Consider the following 15,739-nt stretch of genomic DNA (forward strand, 5'->3'; position numbering starts at 1 on the left):
TACATTGTATCATTTAATCCTCAGAACAGTCCTCAGAGATAAACATTATTTTCAGTTTTCAAGGAAGAAATTAAGAAAGGTTCAGTAATCTGTTCAAGGACACAAGTAATAAGCAACGGTGCTAAACTTCAAATGGATGTTTTCTGAGTACTAAACCTAAGCTCTTTTCAGTTTGTTCTTAGTGGACCAAACCATGTCTCTTAATCGCAAATTCTAAATTCTAAGATCATACAGTGGTAATGTTATCGGTAGGAATGGAAATTATAAATAACTTGCCACCACCAAACTTTGAGCTCTTTGAGGACACAGGTTGTTTTATTTAGCTCTTAGCACAATGCCTGGAACACTGTAGACACTCAATAAATGCTTGTCAAATCAGTAATGATTAATCTGGGGCCAAAAACAGGCTAAGGAAGTTAACATCATATTTTGTTAATTGACAGCGTAAAATAGATTCATTGAGACAACTACAGTGCTCCCTCTACTTCATATAACAAAATTTTACATGATTAATATTTTTTTAAAGTTTAGTCATCTCTGTACCCTTAGATCTTGTTTTGACATTTTTAACCATGGCATATGGAGCTTGACTTTGATTCTTCCATGAATCTTTTTGAAATGAGGACTCAGTTTATTCAGATTTATCTGGATGGCACTATTACTTCCCTGATCCTTGCTAGAAAATAAGTTACAGAATATTTGAAGATGTTTTCCTTATTTAGATTTGAACTGCATGGGGCTTTTTATTGTTTTCCAGAAAATTCTCATGGGCCACACAGGGTTCATACCAGTCTGGAATATGGTTGTTTGGCCCACCCACCATTTTCAATAACATTTAAACTTAGGTTTGTATATTTAGGGATACAATGATGATGCTATGGATTTTTATCCCAAGTTTCAGTTCTTTTGGTGTTCCACAAGGAGCAACCACATCTAGTACTGAGCAACATCTTAAAATACATTGCCTAGCAAATTGTAAGGGAAAAAAATGAATTCCTTCAAGTTTGTCTCTCTTCTACTAGACCAGAAGCATCAGCTATTTATTTATGCTTTAGTCCAGATTGGGAGATAAGAGGAGTTCAAAGGGAGATCATGTAGCCTTCTTCATGTCTATTTTCTTCAGTTGGGCTGAAAAAAAAATGTGATGACTGAAGCTCCAGCAATAATTTTGGGCCACTAGGTACAAGCTACATACTGAGGGTAGCAGAGCAACAGGGTAAAAGAGAGTCTGTGTCCTTGATGATTATAAATCTGCCCTACCAACCCTGGACTGTTTACTTCCAGAATTCACTTATGTAAGAGAGAAATGAATTTATATCTCATTTAAGCCACTGTTATTTGCAGCTTTCTGTTTTTTTCACCTCTCTACCTAATCCCAACAAAGAGGCTGTATTAAAGTCCTCATATGTTGTTTTTTTTTAATTTTTTTTAATAAAATGTTTGTTTATTTTTGGGACAGAGAGAGACAGAGCATGAACGGGGGAGGGGCAGAGAGAGAGGGAGACACAGAATCGGAAACAGGCTCCAGGCTCTGAGCCATCAGCCCAGAGCCTGACGCGGGGCTCGAACTCACGGACCACGAGATCGTGACCTGGCTGAAGTCGGACGCTTAACCGACTGCGCCACCCAGGCGCCCCCTCATATGTTGTTTTATCATGGGCAAAGTAAAAAGAAGGATGTGACTTTATCTCCATGATCATCTTTTTCTACTCCCGATACCAAATATTATCCCATTTCCATCTGGCCCATAGAAGCCAGACACCTAAACAATTCTATAAGAAGACGGAACTTATTAATTTATCCTAGCATATGAATGTAGTAGCAATTTCTCAAATAACATGCTTATATTTTCCAAGCTGGCCTAATTAAATACACTGGATTTTGTTCTATGAAATTGATTTAAATGATTCTCCTGCACTTTACACAGTTCATTAACTATATACCTTTAGGGCTCTAGAACCTTTTCCTAGAGTACCAAGAAATGTAAACTAGCCAAATGTGACTTTTAACCTCAAACTTCAACCTGCTTTATATGTCACATTGAAAAGTACTGCACAGCTGTTTTCCCAGAAAGACTAGTTTTTCTTTCAGATCTTCCTTCATTTTTATAATCTAATCTCTAAAATGTTTCAACGTATGGTTATATATTGAGTCCTATATTATAAGGCTTAAATTCATTTCTTTTAAAGTTTTCTTTTTACCCTTGAAAAGGTATGCATTCTCAATAGTGAATAATTATTGTGAGATAAAGAATAGAAGATGGGAAGAAAAAAGAAATTGAAGATAAAATTGGGCTTTAACACAGAAGAAAACTTACCTGGGTGCACATTAAACATTTCGCTAAGTAAATTCTTACAAGGAATACCAAAAGATTTTTAACCAGCAGTAACAAAAGCTTGACAAAACCAAAAGGCAGGTTTCCTTATGATCTAATAAGATAATTTTGTCTTCATAATTAGCAAATTGATGTTGCTAAAATAGCACATGGAAAAGTATGCTCAAATGTTCCGCCAATGGGAACAATGTGCATGATTCAGACTATGAGCAAAGACAGCATAGGATGACTTTAGGGAAATGCACACAATTGCCAAATCATATCCTCAGGCACCAGAATGTGTGAGTCCTCTACCCACTACTGATTCTTGTCTCTAAGATATGTTGACACATTTATTTGTCATGTGTCTTTCTTCAGTCTGCAGTGTGGTGTAATACAAAAAGTATTGAGTTCAAGATCAGAAGACTTGAGCTCTAGGCCAGGCTCTCACACTTATGGCCCTGTGCATGCCACTTGACCTTCCCCAGTGTCGGTTTCCTCATCTGTAAATTAGGGTTAATAATACCTGTAATACTTGCCTCACAAGTGTGTTGTGAAAATCAATGACATGTATGTATTAGTGCTTTGTAAACTACAAAAATTAAGCATTCTCTTCCTTCAGATTTTGCCACCTATACTTCTACTTATGATATTTCTTTTCCTGAAATCTGTTTTGAAAATTAAGAGCCGGTCTACGTCTTCTAGTGGCCTCTCTCAAGAGCAAATCCTTTATCCACCTGAGCCCCTTTATCTAAAAATGATGAGTTGGACTAGACTGACAGGTCAGAATTTTATTTAGCAGCAGAACATTTTTATTCGGAAGATCAGCATAATGAACAAAAGTAGGGTTGCTCTTAGTTGAGATGGTTGAAGCTGGGATGAAGAGAACTCAGAGTCCTGACTAATTAGACCTCCCCCACAAAGATACACACTATACCCCACTCAACCAGCTCCTAAGGTCCCTTACAACAAACCTTAGATCCTCCTACTCTGACTTTCTATAATGTTGATGTTATGATTCCAGCCCCGATGTTTCTATGATTCTTCAAGCAAAATTCACTCTACTGTAAAGGAGTAGAGAAAAGCTGTAGTATGTTATGGATGGATAGATGTGACATTTGAACTCTTGTTAGCTGACCAACAACTTTGTTGAAATGTAGCCATGTCAGTCTAATCATGTAAGTACCAAACTACTTGAGATGGACGCTGTGTGAAATATCTCAACAGTCTTCATGGATCAGAGCACTCTGCCGAAACTATAAAAGTAAATATTGAACGGGCACTTCTCCAATTTGTTCTCCACTAAATATACAGCAACACTGCAGTCTCTTTGAAACCATTTTCAGTAAGAGTGACTCAGAGATTAAGAAGCCACTTATAACAAAGTAAGTAATGCAATGCCATTTCTCAATGCCCCCAGACAAGTGAGACTGTGTATGGAGGTTGGCTTCAGTGTACACAGATCATAGAATCACAGAAAGTCTGATCTGGAAATCATGTTAGAGAACAACCAACCTATTTTATAAATGATGGGTCTGAAATCCAAAAAGGCTGTGAGCTGCCCAAGTTTAGGAATTCATTCAAGCTTCATTAAGTAAACATTAGCTAAGCACTAACCATGTGCCAGGTGGTATTGATAGGAAGACAAATAAAACATGATCTCTGTCCAAGTAGTGGGAGAAGTCAGACAAATAAATCCATAATTGCAGTCAGATTATTGCAGCACCAGGACTCGAAACTCTGTGTCCAAGTTCTTAGGCCAGTGTTTTTACCACCAACTTACACTGTCTCTCAAAACAAAACAAAACAAAAGCCATGAGAAATTAGTAGTGAGGAACTATAGCCAAATTGATCCAAAGATATATTAATGTAAACTAAGCCTAGGTCTTTGGGGTGCACAAGTACTTATTCACATTTCTTGAGGACCTAAGAGTAATAAGAGGGTTCTATCCTTGTATGAAAGAAAATGCTTACAAAAATCTTTCACTAATACTAGTAAGGACTTCCTAGAAGACTGAGGAAATCATGAATGGAAAAGTCCTACAAACTAAGCATACATAGCATGGCCTTTGCTCCAACTTTGAGGAAGTTGCCATCAAGGTCAAATTCATGAAAAATTCCATTACCTACTGACATACTTTTCAACCTATTTAAGCAAGAAAAAGAGATTTCAATTAGCTGTCTTCCTGTCTTCATGTGCTTATTATTTTTATTTAGTATTTAAAATAATGAAAAAATACACAAGATTTCAAAGATCTATGCCACCATCCAGAAAGAAAAAAAAAAAACAAACAAAAAAACTATGGGCATACTTTATAAAATCTCATTTCTTCATTACTAGTAAGATTTTAGGATGAATTTTTTCTGCATTCCTGCTCATTGTCTTCTCTAAACTGCTTTGTGGTTTTCAACTACATCAAAGTAAAATCAGCACATATACCTAACAAGAAAACTTCAGGGAACAACACCAATCAACCTACATTTATTTGTCCAAAGTTTAGCACTAGTAGATCTGAGGACAGGCATCTTTACAAAGAATCCATCATCTATCCATCCATTTATCCATTTGTTCATCTAGGATGCATTTATTGACTACGTTCTACATGGATACCATGATACGAAGAGCTATGTGGAATACTAAAAAAATAGATCAATGTTTCTCAAAGTGTAGTTTGAGGACCTACCTCCATCAGAATTACCTGGAGAATTTGCTAAAAATGTAAGTTCCTAGACCCCAGTAGTATAGATTTTCTTTCTTGGTTTAGTTCCCCATTGCAAGCAACAAAAACAAATTCTTGCTACCTTAGACAAAGAAGGAACTGACTGAAAGGATATCAGGGATTCACATAATTGACCAGAGATTGGAACCGAGGAAGCTTTAGAGGAACCGCAACAAAAATAACACCACAGGAACAATGTAGTCATCATGCTGACACTGTAATGATTTCCAGTTCTAACTTTGGTGTTGTTTTACTGCTATAGACTGAAATTTCTGAAGCAGAGTCGCCAAATGATGGAGTGTCACCAAGCCCAGGTGACACTTCTTCAGACTAATCTTCCAAAGGGAGATTCCTCTAAAGGGAAATTAAGATGAAAATGAGAAGTGGCATTAAATGCTGGTTAAAACTGACAAATGCCTGGTTACATGTTAAATCAGAATCTCTGAGGGTGAGGCTGGGGGGGGGGGGGGGGGGGGCGGGAGAGGGTATACATTTTTTAAAAAAGCTTTCAGGGGCGCCTGGGTGGCTCAGTCGGTTGAGCGTCCGACTTCGGCTCAGGTCACCATCTCGCGGTCCGCGAGTTCAAGCCCCGCGTCAGGCTCTGGGCTGATGGCTCAGAGCCTGGAGTCTGCCTCCAATTCTGTGTCTCCCTCTCTCTCTGCCCCTCCTCCATTCATGCTGTGTCTCTCTCTCTGTCTCAAAAATAAATAAACGTTAAAAAAATTTTTTTAAAAAGCTTTCAGATAATTATGAAGTATTCTAAAGTCTGACCAACACTGATGTAAATGATATGATCTATCCCCTGAAATAGATTTAAATCAGAGCAGAAAGCAAAGACATCTTATTTATGAAACTGGAGAATAATTCCAAGTTTCTAATTAAGTGTTGTCTATCTGTGGATGTTGCCCGCATTTCCACCCCTTGCCCTCATCAGCCATCCAATCAAAAATGAGCATCTTTATAAAAAGGTATATAATGTTTATTACAATAAAAAGTAAGTATACACATATTTTTATGGAAAAAATAGATGCATAAAAAGCAAGTTTGGAAGACTACATATCAAAATGTGAACAATGGAAAAGAAAGAATAATTCCAAAGGCAATATAAACAAGTTCATGACAGTTATATAGCATAGATGTACTTGATATAAAAGATATAAAATAAAAATAAATGTAACTGAAATTGTTTACTTCAAACTCTTATGTATACTTTCTGTATTTTCTAATTTTCCTGGAATGAGGAAAATAATGTCCTAATCCAAATTATTGAGAGTATAATTGATCATTGTTAGTGGCCATGTTTAGACTTTCATATGGCTAGTCATTTCAGACTTTCCAAAAACACTGCATGTCAGATTTTCTTAAATTATAGAAATTTTTGGGGTGCCTGAGTGGCTCAGTCGGTTAAGTGTCTGACTCCAACTCAGGTCCTGATCTCATGGTTTGTGGGTTCGAGCCCTGTGTCAGGCTCTGTGCTAACAGAGTGCTAACAGCACAGAGCCTGGAGCCTGCTTCAGATTCTGTGTCTCCCTCTTTCTCTGCCCCTTGCCCACCTGTACTCTGTCACTCTCTCTCAAAAATAAATAAACATTAAAAAAATTAATTTTCATCATTATCACTTACTGTACATTAAATGAAGATAAATGGTCACCAGCAAGCTCCTCTAGTACAGCTAATGAAATAATATGTTTGTCTGTATTTACTCATTGCGAACAATATCTGAGGATCTTCCACATATATAGTTTTATCCTAAGAACTATGTTATAGGAAAACAATTGTAGGAAGGCACTAGCTAAAGAAAAAAGATAAATTTAATAGGAAACAACGAAAGAATCATGTGAAAGCAACTTATAAACAAATACATGATGGCATAATCTAGATTCTAGATAGTGTCATCTTAAACTAAGCAGTGGATGAGAGCAAGACAAACCATGAGCATTTTTTTGTTTTGTATTCATATTAGGTAGGCATAGACCTAAAATAGAAGACTTACAGGCAATTCTGAAATAGAGTGTCAACCACTGTGTGGTAGCTGTGGCCTAGGGTAACCAAGAACAGCCTGAGTCTTTTCTTGTTCAGAAAGTGTCAACTGGTCACCAACAATTGCCATGTCTCTAGCTGATCACAGGGCTCAGAGGCAAAACTGAGAACAAGGAGCCAACAGAGCAGTTAGCAGCTGTGTTCAGGAATTAGGATGGTAGCTGGCTCCTAGTAGGAGCTCAGTAAATATTCCTTGTTGAATAGTCATTCATTTGGAAAGAACTGCTGCTGTTACACTGATTTATCCAACCTTTCTCCCACCCTTTCCTCCTCATTTTCTCACTCCTCTGGGTCCCTGCCACATACAACACAGCGAGATAATAATCACCATCCACAATATCATCTTTGAATGAAATATTAAATGTGTATCTGGATGCCAAATACTTAAAAATACGTTGCAAAACATAACCTAAAATGTGCATTTAGCTAGAGGCCCATCTAAAAAAAGAAAGAAAGAATAAAAATAATCTGAGTTCAAGCGAGAAAGAATGTGCTGTTTTTATGCATAATATTTCAAGCTTTGCCTCTATGAAGCTTAGATTTGCTAAAAGCATATTAAAATGCAGCTAGTTGGCTAATTCACAAGTCAAGTCTTGTGGGTGTAGACCATTATTATTATTATTATTATTATTATTATTATTATTAACATTTAATAGTATTATAAATATTTATGTACTGCTGTACATTACCAAAGTGCTTAAAATTAGTTAAAGCCAAAAGCAGTATCATCTTTGTTCACTAATTAGAATGAAGTTTGACTGTTTTGTGGAAACTACAGAGAAAAAGACACATGGACTAGAAATTTAAATATTTGATGTAAATTTCAGTTAAAATATTAAACTGTGTAATTTAACTAAGAACATAAGCTCCACACATTAAAAAATCAAATTATTAAAATAATGTTATTTTATGTCAAATTTTGCTTGTAATTATAGAACATGACACTGAAAGTCTGTATCAGTGTTCCTATAACTTTTCTGATAATATGAATCACAAGGAATGTTTGTAAAAAATACAATTCCTTGACTCCCAAGACTTGGAGTTTCTGATTCATTGAGTCTGGAATGAGACCGGGGAAATTTTATTTTTAACCAATACCATAAGAAATTCTTATTATCAGGGAAAATTGAGAAACAGTCATTTCTGTGAACTAGTATCCAACTCCAAGACCCCATAGGAACTTGGAACATACAAACTTTATAATCAATCAAACCTTACTTGTATAATCAATCCATCAGGCACTGGGCTGATCCACATCTCTTTTGATCTTCATGGCATTCCATAAGATATCCATTTCTCTGATCAAATTTTGAAATGCTGAATAACTAGATCAAAAGAAAAATTGAATAATTAGACCAAATTCACAAAGCCAGGTCTATCTGGCTCCCAAACCTATGCCAAATCAGTATGTATTTTTGTCTGCACATTGCCAAATCTTGCATCTTAGAAAAGACAAAAAAGGAGGAGAGGGAAAAAGAAAACAGAATTCCAGTAAGTGTCCTTAAGCTTTTCAAGAGGTTATTGAATATGCACACTAAGTTAAAAAGTTAAATCCACCTTAAGTTCTCTAGTTGAAATGTAAAATTGTTAGGAATTGTTTAAAATTGGTATAAATTGTTTCAGATTATTAAAAATTATATTCTCGGTGCCTGAGTGGCTCAGTCTGTTGAGCGTCCAACTTGGTTTTGGCTCAGGTCATGATCCCAGGGTCATAGGATAGAGCCATGCAGCGGGCTCCACACTGAGCAATGGAGCCTGCTTAAGATTCTCTCCTCTCCCTCTGCCCCTCTCCCCCCTTCCTCTCTCCCTCTCTCTCTCTCTCTCTCTCTCTCAAACTAAAGTAAATAAATAAATAAACATAAAAATAAAAATAATTTAAAAAAATAAAATTACATTCTCCAGTTGAAATGTAAAATTGTTAAAAAGAATCATGTCCCAGGGGAAGACCAAAGGGAGTAAATGGTCATAAAATAAATAAAAAAATATAGTTGATTTCTATATTAGTGTTAAGATAGATGTTATTTTGTTAGGAAGTGTAGAGTTCCTTTTGGTTGAGGAAGTAGAGGAAGAAGTAAATAGGTCATGGTATGTAAGGGAATCTGGTATATTATTTCTCTGAAGTTGGCAAGTTAAACTATAAGGAGATCATTCTTTTCTTGTGGGTGCAACTCTTAATCCTGACTGAAGGACCTAAGGCAAAAGTTATGTACAGTCTATACCTCCAACCTTTATTTTACATTAGTGCTGCTGAGAAGGAAGATTCTCCAAAGTCTCTCTCCATAAGCAAGCCTACTTAAGAATCGGGTTATCTTGTACAAGTGCAAGAAATAATTGACCTGAGTTGAGCTAACTTTTTCAGAGAACACAAGCTGAAGTGAGCTAGTTTTTGTACAGAATACAGCTCTAATGTTACCTTGAAAGGCCCAGCAAACAAAACCTTTGGGCCTTTGATGTAGAAATGGGACAAATAGCATGACAAGAAATGGTAGACTCTGTCAGCAAATTGTTATTGAAATTAATGCCCCTCCCATTTTTGGTTTGTGGTAGTGGTCTGAATGTAGACAATGGTGATTACCTTTCCGTTTTGTTATAAGATATGGCTACTTCCTTGGCTTTCAAAAATTCTACTTCCTTGGTTTCTTTGTCTCAATGTGTCACAGTATTTCTGCTTTAAGTTAGGGGAGATGACCTTGAAAATAGACTTGGGAGGGGGGCAGCTATAGTTTAAGGGAGAACTCAGTGTAGTAATGAACTTAGCTCAGAGGAGCTTTCAAAAAAGTAACAGACCCATCAACCAGTAAGAAGACATTTATGGGAATGAGTCTGTATAATGAGATGGCATTGTAAAAGAATCTGATAAGCTGAGAGGGCCTGCTATAAAGCAACATCAAACCATATTAAGCCCTATCCTTCTTATATAGATGGGACAAGCCAGAAATTAAGAACTTTGTGTTAGAAGAGCAAAATGATATCCCAGTGGAGATGTTTAGCCAGTAGGGCAAAAGCCAGGAAGGGTGGGTGGGAGTGTGGGGAGGTGCCTGGAAGGATGGTTTTTTAGTTTCAAAGAACATTTTGCATATAAGGAAGCATCCTAGTGATTATGAATTATTTTTATGTTTTGTCCATATTGAATTTATTTTATTTACACTTAATTTCTTAGCTGAAAATAGGTTTTGAAGACCTAAATGTATAAACTTGTTGAAGAAAAGGCCTATTTCTCAAAGGCAGTAAGCTCTCTTACAAAAATAGAGTAATGATCGACTATCAAAAAGAATGAAATCTTACCATTTGCAACAACATGGATGGAACTAGAGTGTATTATGTTAAGCGAAATATGTCAGAGAAAGACAAATATCATATGATTTCATTCATATGTGGAATTTAAGAAACAAAACAGATGAACATAGGGGAAGGGAAGTATAAATAAGATAAAAACAGAGAGGGAGACAAACCATATGAGACTCTTAAATACAGAGAACAAATTGATGGTTGCTTGTGGGGTGTTGGGTGGGGGGATGGGCTAAATGGGCAAATGGGCACTAAGGAGGGCACTTGTTGGGATGAGCACTGGGTGTTCTATGTAAGTGATGAATCACTAAATTCTATTCCTGAAATTATTACTACACTATTGTAACCAACTGGGACCTAAATTAAAAAAAAAAAGTAGGGGCACCTGGGTAGCTCAGTCTTTTGGGCATCTGACTTTGGCTCAGGTCACGATCTTGCAGTTTGTGGGTTTGAGCCCCGAGTTGGGCTCTGTGCTGACAGCTAGGAGCCTGGAGCCTGCTTCAAATTCTGTGTCTCCCTCTCTTCCTGCCCCTCCTGTGTGCATGATCTGTCTGTCTCTGTCTCAAAAATAAACGAACATTAAAAAAACTTTTTTAAAGTAATGATTAGTAAATCACCACTGAATTTAGTAGTGATAATAATAAAGTAAGTAGTAGTGATTCTTCTAGGAATTGACTGCCTTGATACCTTGCATGCCTGAGATCAGGAGCTAACTCCATTGTTCTTTGAGATCTTTCCAATTTTAAGAACTATAAATTTATGAACCAGAATCTGAGGGAGAAGAAAAATAAACCCTTTTCTCTTTAGTGTGTCAATGCATAAGAAACATTTTCAAACCAGATTGTATTATTTTTTCATGCCATGCCCTATTCTATCTGTATGCCAAGTGGAAAATGTAGTTGGAAATGTTTTTTTGGCCAAATATAACTCTGTTCTGGGAAACTGCTTCCTTTACCAACCACAGCTATTCAGACACATATTAGAATGTAGTATAGGTGTCCAAGGAATACCCCCCATGGTCCCCTAAGCCGCTGCATTAACTCCTAGGGAAAATAGCAAGTTGATGACAGAGGTATCTGGGACTGGCATGGGTGTCTGGCCTCTTTCTTAAAGATCTCTAACCTAGCCAACAAGATGGCTGTGTGTTGTGAGAGAGGACAATGGAAGCATCTGGTAATAGCCAAAGAAGTTGTCCTTTTAGACATTTCCATTTGACTATCTCATAAGTCTACCATACTTAACTTTCCCAAATCAAAACCAATTCCCCAAAACACGTTCAACCTCCAATCTTTCCTATCTCAGTAAATGGCACCATCATATGCCCAAAAATTCAAGTCCAAACCTAGGACTTATTCTAGTTTCTGCTTTACCTCACTCCCCAAATCCAATTTATCAACAAATTCTGGAAATTCTGAACAAATTATTCTGAAGGAAATCTTGAATTTCCCCATCATTACTACTATTATCCTGCTCTAAGCCACAGTCATCACTCATCTGAACTACTATAAAAGCCTCCCATTTTCACTGCTGTTCCCTCTATACTCCGTCCTCTAGCCAGAAGATGGAATCATCTTTTAGAAAAACAAATCAGTCCAGGGGTGCCTGGGTGGCTCAGTCGGTTAAGCTTCCAACTTTGTCTCACATCATGATCTCCCGGTTTGTGAGTTTGAGCCCCTCGTTGGACTCAGTACTGACAGCTCAGAGCCTGGAGCCTAGAGTCTGCTTCAGATTCTGTGTCTCCCTCTCTGCCCCTCATCCGCTCACACTCTGTCTCTCTCTCCCTCTCTCAAAAATAAATAAATGTTAAAAAAAACTTTTTTTTTTTTTAACAAATCAGTCCATATCTCTTCCTGGCTTAATCCAACTTTGTCCATAGCCTCCCACTGTAACTTGAACATAATCAATGGTCTTGCCACACCCCATAAAATCCTATATGGTCTGGCCTCTGCCTACATCTACAATCTCATCTCCTATCTCTCACCCCTTTGTTCAATTTGCCCCAACTACATTGTCATTTTCTCTGTTCCATGGACAAAGCTCCTTTGCACTTGGATTCCTTTTCCTGATATGCTCTTCACAGGCCTTCTTATTAGCTGTCTCCTCCTAATTCATGTCTCAGCTCAGTTATTAGCTCCTCAGAAAAGCCTTCCCACCTTTCTTCTCCCTATTCATTAGATTTGGGGGGAGATAATTTGTTTTTTTTTTTTTCACTACGTGCATCTATTACTTTGCTTCGTAAATTAAGGTAAAAATGTATAAATAAACAAAATAGCCTCTTTAATCACTATTATATCACTTTGTTTTGCTTTCTTCATTGCAGTCATCATTTTCTCACATTAATTTTCTTTATTTATGTTTTCTTATTTATTGTGTGTTTCTCACTAGAATGTAAGATCTGTGAGAGAGGAATTATTTCAATGACCCACATCTGCCATGTCAACCAGTGTATCCCAGCACCTACAAGGTCATTTATACATTGCAGATTCTCAATAAATATTTGTTAAATGAGTAGAGTTCAGTTGCCTAAGAAGTTGTTTCCTTTGGCTGAGAACAGTCATGTGCATTCATTTGAAAAGAGTGTTTAGTGAAATATTCTGTTTGCATATTAAGATACTATTGCCAAGGGACACCTGGGTAGTTCAATCAGTTAAGGGTTCAACTTGGGTCCAGGTCATGATCTCATGGTTCGTGAGTTTGAGCCCCACATCGGGATCTCTGCTGTCAGCACAGAACCTGCTTCAGATCCTCTGTACCCCCCTCTCTCTCTCTCTGCCCCTCCTCCCCCTCAAAAATAAATAAACATTTAAAAAAAGATACTACTGCCAATACCCACGCACGTGGAATGGTTCCTTAATACAAGTGAGAAATTGTCAAAATACATGCAAAGCTCCTAACAAAGATGGCAAATAGATTAGTATCCAAATCTATTTCACATGTCAATGGTAAGGTTCACATCAATGTGAAAATTGAAAAGCAAACTTTATGTTGTTTTGAATCTGATAGCTAATACCTGAGTTCTGCTTTCTAGGCAGTGGTGAACTGTGTGGAATTGCTGATGCTGGAGTTGAAACCTGAATATGAGGATGCTCTAAACTGATTTGCAGCACATAAAAATGGAAGAATAAGAGGTAAGGATAATTGCCTACACACTCCAAACAAGACACAAAGTTATGAGGATGTGGCTATGACAAGTTGTTTAGAATTAGGGCTTTGAAAAATAAGAGTTCTCATTGATTGAATGCCTACTGTGTGCCAGGTCATTGTCTATAGTCTTTATAGAAACAATTTAGGTGGGTATTATTTCCCCATAGCTATGTAAAAAGTAGAGCAATAACTTAAACTAGATTTTTCAAATCCCAAAGTTAACATGCTGTCCACTGTACCTCTCAGTCTTCTTCTGATGATGCACTCCATTTATTTCTGTGACTCCTAGCCCAAGTTTAGAGCCTGGCACAGCATCCTAACAGAATCATGCCTCGCTGGACAGTAAATGCCTCTGCTGCCAGCGGAGGGGGCACCTAAATGTCCAAGCTGAACTGAATCCAAGGTTTGCTGACTAAGCAGGTTTCAAGTTTCATGCTCACGCCTCTTCCTCCTCCCTTTCTTTCCCAACATCCCTTGAAGCTCACCTCTCCCACCGTCCACTGGGGAAAGCATCTTCCAGGTGCTAATAAGAAAGATACTCTGGCCATAGTGTGATGGAAAGAGGCAGCTCGGCAAAATCACTGCTGAGAACCTGGGCAGGCTTAGACAATGTGATGTGAAGAGCTGAAGTGTGCAACCCACAGAGAGCAAGAATTGGGTAGAATGCAGAATTGAAGAGGATGAGCTTAAGAGGAAAATCTTCCTGACAGAAATGAATTAGTTATGGGATCAACTCCCCAAAGAAAGGGATGTGGCTCCATTCCCTAACTCCCAGGCAGAAAACATACTAGAAAGGACAAGCAGGAGACAAGGGGAGACATCAATGACTAATCTGTGCTTTTCACCTTTGAGTTTTATGAAGATGAATGGAGCACTTTTGAATGGAGGAATGAAAACAATAATAAAAATGAAGAGATGGTACTAACTAGGCACTGCAAAGATAAAGAGGAATAGAAGCTTTTGGCCCTGTGCAGAGTGAGAAAAAACTTTTCTTCCAACTGGGAGATGCAGAGGTGAGCAGTTCAGAGTTTTGAATTCACAGTTCAGGCTCTGCCACTTGCCATTTATATGAACCTGAGTAAATTAGCCTTTCTAAGCTACAAAATAGGATATTATTCCTATAGGAATCCTATAGGAATCTCCTATTTTGTAGGTTATCTCTCACTATAAAATAGGGATAACATCTTTACAGAGGGTTCTTGTGAAGATTAAGGGAGATAATTTGTGTCAAAAACAGTGTTTAGCACGTAGTAAGCACTCACTGAATGACAGCAATTATTAACGGGTTATGGCTTTGTGCAGAGGGAGAATATAGCCAAGATCACTGTTAATCAAGGTCAGATTATGGGGACAATTCTTCCCTTTAGACTTAAGGATGGTGCCTCCTTGGTTGAATCATTTGCTATGTTGATGTCTCACACCCTCTTTATTGACTTGGCTTTCGGCTCACAGAGAAGATGAAGCCCAAATATGATAGACACCACCCCTGCTCTCAGGCAAGCTTGCTAAAGAGCAGCTCAACCCATGTTGGTACTCTGCATCATTCTAAAGATAAAACCATGTCCCCATGGAAGGATATTGTGCACAGATGATAATAGTAACAACACTAGGGGCGCCTGGGTGGCTCAGTTGGGAAGGTTCCAATCTAGGCTCAGGTCATGATCCCGCAGTTTGTGGCTTTGAGCCCTGCCTTGGGCTCTGTGCTGACAGCTCAGAGCCTGGAGCCTGCAGCCTGCTTCAGATTCTGTGTCTTCTTCTTTCTCTGCCCCTCCCCCATTTGTGCTCGTGTGTGTGTGTGTGTGTGTGTGTGTGTGTGTGTGTGTGTGTGTGCGCGCGCGCTCTCTCTCTGTCACTCAAAAGCAAATAAATAAACATTAAAAAGAATAAAATAGCTAAAAAAAATAGTAACAGCACTATACATTTATTCAATCTTTTACTATTTACAAAACACTGTTACTTATAAAAGGTTACTATTTTTACTTCATAGATGAGGAAACAGAGGCTTAGAGAGGTGAAGCAATTTGATTCAAGTGACATAGATAATTGGTGGGTAGAGCAGGGATCCACACCCAGCTCCTCTGACTTCAAGTCTGGGGTTTTTCTATATCACAAGATGATGTAAAGGATGGGAGCAGGTAGCAAATTAGAAAGCCATTTGCTTCCAATCATAAAAACATTGAATTTATTTACTTTTTAAATTTTTTTAATGTTTATTTATTTTTGAGGTGAGGGG

The 15,739-nt window shown here is 37.7% G+C and overlaps 1 long non-coding RNA gene across 3 annotated transcripts in view; it reads left to right on the forward strand.

The window, feature by feature from the left end:
• Window positions 1-15,739, forward strand: part of LOC128311879 (uncharacterized) — a 46,050-nt gene that overhangs the window by 19,462 nt on the left and 10,849 nt on the right. For all 3 annotated transcript variants that reach the window (XR_008290527.1, XR_008290529.1, XR_008290528.1), the window contains one exon: window positions 13,391-13,490. This is a non-coding gene — a long non-coding RNA (uncharacterized LOC128311879). The remainder of the gene's footprint in view (window positions 1-13,390; window positions 13,491-15,739) is intronic.

Source organism: Acinonyx jubatus, chromosome D1 (genome assembly GCF_027475565.1).
Source record: "Acinonyx jubatus isolate Ajub_Pintada_27869175 chromosome D1, VMU_Ajub_asm_v1.0, whole genome shotgun sequence".
NCBI lineage: Eukaryota > Metazoa > Chordata > Mammalia > Carnivora > Felidae > Acinonyx > Acinonyx jubatus.